This window comes from Cygnus atratus, chromosome 11 (genome assembly GCF_013377495.2).
Source record: "Cygnus atratus isolate AKBS03 ecotype Queensland, Australia chromosome 11, CAtr_DNAZoo_HiC_assembly, whole genome shotgun sequence".
NCBI lineage: Eukaryota > Metazoa > Chordata > Aves > Anseriformes > Anatidae > Cygnus > Cygnus atratus.
Genome location: NC_066372.1, coordinates 9,985,713 through 9,993,055, shown reverse-complemented (window position 1 = coordinate 9,993,055; position 7,343 = coordinate 9,985,713).

The following is a 7,343-nucleotide window of genomic DNA, read 5'->3' as shown; positions in this document are numbered from 1 at the left end:
GGTACCCTCCAGCTTGATGCACAAAGCTGGATTTTGCCTTTGTGAACATTTGCCAATTATAACATATCATGTGCGTCAATAGTGCCTCTAACTTGCCTTAATACCTTTTTATGAGAATAAAATTTGTTCTTATATGGTGCTTTTCATGCTTGAGGCAGTTCAAAGCACTTCGCTAAGCACAGTAATGAGTTAGATCTGGGGAGCGCAGTGATTGTGTAGGCAAATACAGGGACTATTATGTGCTCTGCAATAATTCACAGAGCCGCCTATGCTAGAAACTGTTTTATTTATTGTAGGGAGGAATGTTGGCTGGATCTCATGGTTGTCCTCTGGAAGATTTTAATGATCTTTAGCTTCCATACAGAAAGGCACCTCTGAGAAACTGGAGCCAAGAGACCTGGCTTGAGGAATGACACATCCAGTGCTGCAGCTCCTGTGTCAGCTGAGGTGAGGGGCCCAAGTTCAGTTGCAGCCTTTGAACCTGAGATATACCTTTCTCAAGCATATTACATCTCTCTGAATCCTAGCAGTACCCTCAGGCTGTCTCTGTTACTTGATGTCCTCTTTTAGCTTACATTTAGTTATAAAATAAATGTTTTTTTTTTGAGCAGGACCTTCCACCCCTAGGTCCTGAAGAAGGATTGCTGAGTTTAACAAAGACCTTGTGAAACACCATGGAAGTATTGTAGTTCTCCACAGAAATAAAGGGAGATTTAAAGCTAGATCCAAACATCTGAAGTGAAATTTGCACAGAATTTAGGCACATAAGTCCAAAGTCATGATCCTGAAAAACCTGCTCTCAGCGCTGCATGCTACAGGGGCTGTCTATACATGGTAGACTCTTCATTTTCAGCATTTTAACTTCTTCCCCTGCACCAGACAGACCTTTCCTGGTGACTTACTGGCCAAACTGTTTATAGGATTTCTCCCTAAAGTGTTTGGGTCAAAATGAAGTGGTCTGATGGAGGAGGGCAGTAGCTGCTTCCACTGTCCTGGCTGTTTGTGCTGGTAGTCGTTACAGGTCCAGGGGGCTCTGGATGTGTCTCGCAGGTACTGTTATATTTTTTCTGCACTGTATGGGTGATGATGCAGCACATGTTCTCAGTGCCCATGCTGGGGGAAGGACAACAGGTCTTCGTGACTGCGTTCTACAGGGGAAGAGACGGCATGGGGTATGGAGGCTGCTCCCTCTGCTCCCTCTCCCTGGAGAGGTTTGCCATAGGGTGGCTTGGAGGAGAGCTTTATCCCAGAAACCCTGTGCACGACTGCAGAAGACCACATGGAATCCAATCCTCAAAGTAAATTCATGTATTTTTACATTTTCTAGAAGGAAGCCCCAGGAACCCTACCTAGCACATTGCCCTGAGCTTTTGTGGGCGTATGCTGATGGCTGGGGAGCCCTTTCTGCTAGGTGGGCCTTGATGTTGGAAAATGTGCATTACCCGCTTCTGCAGTGTTTCTCCAAAGGGAGCCAGCTTTTTCTTACTGCTGTATGATTACAGAAGCCTAATTAAGAGAGCAAGTGAAGTCAAACAGGAAGATGCTTCCCTCTAGGTGCTGTCTCAGCATACACATCTTCAGAGGCTCATTGCTTACACAACGAACTGGCCTGTGCAGCTTCGTGCTTTTGGGCTGTTTGAGTGTATTCAGCCTACCAGAGCGTTTGCCATCATGGTGTTTGGTGTCTCCTTTGTACACTGCCTCAGTATTACACCGCAGAACAGTTTAAGACAGTTTCTTCGGCCTTTGTGATACCAGGAAGCATCCTGTGTTCAAGGACAGCCTTGAGACTCCTCCTGAAGCTCCTATGAGGCCACTTACACTGCACCTCCTGTGAACAAAGAGGATTTGCATGACTTTTCACATCTCCCGCCTGCCCAGTGATTTGTGGGTTAACTGTGAATAACAGTCATTACCTCTCTGGAGCTCAGGGCACCAAGGGTTTCAGACTGCACTGCAGACAGGGCAACCCTGCTGACATGAATAGAGCTGGTCAATTGGGAATGTAAACAGTCTGACTTATTATTGAATTAACTTCCTAGCAATCGTAGGGTTAGGATAGAAAGGTATCACTTCAGGCTACTCTGGAATGGGACGAGGGCTAGTAGCTTGAATTGTCCAGAGCAAAACTACACCCGGCTCAGACTGTAAGTAAAGACTAATAATATCTCTAATTGAAACCAGACAAAACATTCGAGCAGTCAGCCTACAAGTGCTTCACAAAAAGTGGAAAGCAAATGCTTTTTGTATAAGCATTAATCTTTATGCCTCACTGAGGTCATAAGCGCTAGTAAGAGTGCAAGGAGAGAATTCAGCTTGGTCAGCACTGGTCTGTAAAGATCTATGTCCAGTTTTGCACTTAGTTCTGTTTATCTGGGGCTATTAATTAGCTGCTTTCAGTTTCCCTGTGAGGATCTGTATGTTAGATCTAGGGAATGCTCTTGCACATAAAGATGTGTCATTGATTGCTTGGGCAGCTAAATTGGGTAGACAGTTCACTGCTCAAAGGTATCTTAACTTTGCATCCTTTTCTGCTAGGGCAGGAATACTGGGGATGACTTCAATCTTTTTGTAATCTCCTTGTACACATTGCTTTTCTAATTTCATGCCTAGGTATGGCATTTCCATTACAAAGGAGTTTTGTTGGTTGAGCTCTGCTGGTCTGGGTCTTTCAAAAGCTGATCAGAGCCTTTGGTCATGTGCTTCTACTCTTTTGCCGCAGAACAAAACATCATCTACACAGATCCTAGGCTATCAAAGCCCATGAAACAGTTCAAGTGCCAAACACAACCCAAATGGCTGCCTGACAAAATTATGTCTCCCATAGGGGCTGTTGAATATGCACAAACGTATGCTCTGTTTTCCTAACGTGTCTGTCAGAACCCTGCTGATGCCTCCAGCAGAGAAAAATATTTGGCAGAGTCCATTTCCCCCCAAACTTTACTCCTTGCAGGAAACAGAAAATGATTTTTTTTCCAATGTATTTATTTGTGCTTAACCATAATCACAAAAGGTTATATTTTTCCCCTTTCTCTGGTGACCCACGAGTGTCCACTTGCTGTCAGTTCTGCATTTCCTCTTATCTTTCACAGAGCTGTGAGCCTTTTCACCCTTTCCTCTAATGTCTGCTGTATTCCACATGAGAATTTTACGTAGGATGTGAGCTTTATGATGGGTGGGCTCTATTTAGGTTTATTCAGCATCCCGTGCAGGCTTCCCTGTTTAAAAAAACCAAACTCACTATTGTTCAGGTGCTCTGATGAAGGTGTTTTTCTAATGTAAACAAGGCTTCTCAACACAGCTATATATACTAATTTTTCAGGCTATCTCTTCTGGTGTCTGTTGGTTCCCCATACATTTAACATTGGATTCATTTAGTTAAAAGATCTCTTCTGTAAGTGCTGACTTTGAGCAGTTTCACTCACTTCTGACCATTTTCAGGAGTCTGCTTGTAGCTTTTCTTTTAGAGCTAATTACCGCTGTTCCTAGCACTGCGTAAGTTGGTGCACAACTTATAATTAATTAATATCCCTTTATCTTTCAGGCTGTGGATTCCTCACCTGTGTCACCCTATCCACTCTGGGACCATGAAGTACTCCAAATGGGGATTTTGTTCACGCTGACTGCTGAATTGGCATTCACATGTTCTTGGTGTTATCACTTGAGTTCCCCTTTCTTTTTCCAAAGGTGGGGACTGGTTTCTGTTGCTCACCCCACTGCCCTGTTCCATTGCCTGTGTTTTTTTGCAAACTGCTTCTGAATGCTGCAGACCTTTATCCTACTCCGCTCTGTTGCAGACTTTCAGATTATTGGACCTGCCTTCTCTCAGTCAGCATTAGAGTAGACACAGAGACTTTCCAGTGCTGTTTTAACAGATTGGTTCACTAACCTCAGACCCATGGTTTGAAAGGTGGTCTCCAAGTCAGCTGCTGGCAGTGCAATAGATCCAGTACTGGACTCACTGTTGCTCATGGTAATTGTGAGTCAAAAATCTACTTTGGAGTGGTTTGTTCCAAAACCCAGTCAGGATCTGGTCTATTATTTGAGTTCAGTTTGTCATTCAACAGTGTAAATACATTATCCACGTTAGAGAATCATAGAGCTTTCTGTGCTCAGTCCTTCTTTATATACATCAAATCTGTTATTTTTAGGTGAAGTGCAAGATTTCTTACATATGTCACATCTAAAACAGTCCGTATTGTTCACCTGCATCAGATGAAAATCAGAAAAGCCTTTCCTGCGTCCCAGCTGGCTGGAGCCAGGAACAAGACTAACTTCTTCATCTGCCTGGTTTGGAAATTGCTCACAGTGAGGAATTTGCCTCACACAGTGTTGGAGTTCTCACTGCTCGCTTCCTGCAGCAGGAGCCTGGGCACAGCATGTGCTTCTTCAGGAGTCTTCTGGGGGCACTGTATCCCCATGGGGTATTACATTTGTCAGAAACTGTATGCAACACTTTAAAAAAAAAAAAAAGAGAGAGGGAGAGAATAAGAGACTGGGAGTTCTATGTGAGTCTTTTTTTTTCCTGATATTTTTCTTCGGTATATTTTTGCAGCTTTATTTTTAAGCTAAGGATTACACATGAGCTCTGCTCTTTAGTAAAGACACACATTAACACTAGTAGTAGCAGTAAACATCAAAAGTGTGTCAGTAATACTGTGTCTTCTCCTACGCTGTCTTCTCCAAAAGTAACACTTCCTAGAATGACCTGGCAGCAGGAGAAGTATTGGCTCATGGCAGATATCGTGACGACAACCCCAGAATGCCCAGGTGACTGTTACCTGCTATCTGGTGAGTGGCTCGAGGTCAGAAGGAAAAAGCTGGACTACCATTTGATAGGGTGGCTTAGACAAAACTAACAGATCGTGAAGCAAGCAGCAGCCTGAAAGAAGGCTTTGGAGGCAGATTGCAGCCATTTGGGGCTAGAAAAACATTAGATTCGTGAGAAAGCTTTTCTTCCTCTGTCAAATATATCTTATTTGTTACCTGCCTCAGAGGGCTCACATCTGAAAAATGCCATTTCTTTTCTTCCTGGAATGTAAATGTTCATTCTAGATGGTATAGGCATAAACCTCAATTTCTCTTCAGCCCTCAATGGAGGTTTTTGAATGTGGAATGAGAGTCTTTTTGAGAAATGGATTTCTTGGTGAATAAAGCACTTCTGTACTTTCAGAAATGAAGGGTGCTTCTGATAGCCTTCACCTCTTTCTCTACTGTTTCTCCTTTTTTAGCAATGTGAGTTTGTTCCAAACATCTGAGTTCTCACTGATCTTTGGTAGTGATCCTTTTTAGCTGAATGCCTTTGTGAGTGTGAAGGCATTTTGCTTTTACACAAAATGTATGCCACCTGCATAGCGTAAGAATATTTTCCTCTGAGGCTACCTTGCCAACACGTACCTCACACTACCCTGAAGGAGGACATGCCATTTCAACCCTTGGTCCTTCTCAGAGCATCCTCCCTCCCAAAAATGTCCGTCTGTGGAGGGGGAAGTAGGTGGTGCAACAGCCTAGGCAACATTTTCTTACAGTGTGGTGCTACCTGCTTGCTAGGAAGTGGCTTAGCACCTTCACCTCTTCTGGGGCAAGGCATGTGACTGCCAATGGGCAGTGGTTTTCCAAAACCACTGATCTCTGTTGGTATGAACTAGTAACCTCATTTAGTTTTCTGCAGTTCCCACTGCTCCCTTTAAGTGTTTCTGAATGTCTTTGTGTCTCTCTTGGACACAAAGTCACATTCTGACCTCTTTGAAACTCATTTCATATTTCTTAGAATCAATAGACTTCAAATGCAGTAGCAGAAATACCAACTAGTCAATAAGTGCAGTCAAGTTATGTTAGAAGTAAAAGCAATGTGTTGTAAAGGCAACATTTTCCTAAGGAACTGCTATTCGGGCATATTTGTTGTTTCAATTAGTCTGATTTAGTGGCTCAGTCAGGGGGCTGCAGCCTGTAGCACTCAGACTGTAATTTGATTTCTAAAGCTGCCGTTCAGGTACTAAGGAAATAAAAGTGTGTGGTAAAACCACATTGTGACAGCAGACGTACAGCCCCTGATGTGCTTAACGTGCTGCGGATCTGTCAGGAAGATACAAGGGTTCATGGCACGATCACCCGCATTTCGTACCCCGTCAGAGTTGCATGTTTTGCTCTCCTGGCTTTGATCACTGGTCCCCTGGGAGGAGCATGGAGCGGTGGCAGAATGGTGGTGTTTTTCCAGAACTGTTGCCCTGAAGGGATATTTAAACGAAAAAAGAAAGTAAAATTAACGTGTGTGAAAAGTGCCAGATTGACAGCCTTAGCAAGTAAAACACTTTACCTATTTGAAGGCTACCCACGTTTTATCTGCTCGAGCTGTCAATGCAGTACCACTCCTTAGCGTGAAATGTATTCTTTTCTTTTTTTTTTTAAGCTGTCCCTTTTTTCTCCAAATTGCTCAGTCCTGCATCTGAGAAAGATTCAGGCAGCACTAATGGGGGTAAGAAGCCGGACTTCTGAAATCTAGGAAGAAACACTGGCAAATTTGCCCTGCTTTTGGAGATCCTTGAAATTTGCAGGAGGCTAGAAATGATTTTACAATAAAATTTATGCAGAATGTTTCAAGGCGTAGCTCTGCTTTCAAACTAGAAACTGCTGGGAACAGGAGCTTGTTTCTTAGCAAATCAGGGCTGTATCACTGCTGTTACCCTGCAAAGGGACTTGCTTGCTCTCCTCTATGAGCTGCGTAACCGAGCTCGTCTGGACTTTTGCAGCATGCTCAGATGCTGCAGCATGACTCCCTGCCTTTCTTGGCAGGAAGGTGCAACATTTGATTCTTGCTTATAGAAGTAACACGAAGTTTGAATCTGAACACCTGAAATATTCCAGCCGAGTCCAGTTAAAGCTACCATCGTCATATCCAGAAACTGAGCTCCATCCTAAAGGTGGGCATGTGTCCCCTGTGGGGTCACCACGTTCAGCTTCTCACAGATCCTGGGGCAGGAGGTCACTGACAAAAGATAAGTCCTCCAGGGGAAATAAAGAAGTCCAATACAATATCTCTTCCATAAAATGTCCATAACATTTTTAGGAAATTCCTTCACAGAATTTGAAAGAGTGATGAGATTTTGAGTAGCATTCTAACAGAAGGGAGGAGATCCCAAACTTTAAGGGGATACCTTTAGTGTATGAACAAGATAGTTGCTCATTACAAACAGGACTGTGTCCCAGTCCAGATCTGTGGTCTGGATGTCAGTATTCTTACCTGTTTCTGCACATCATTGTCCCTGTCTTCACTATATCCTACTAATGGTGTGTGCCATTGTTCCTGAACTGTTAAATTCGTGGGCTGAGGTAATTTTGTTTGT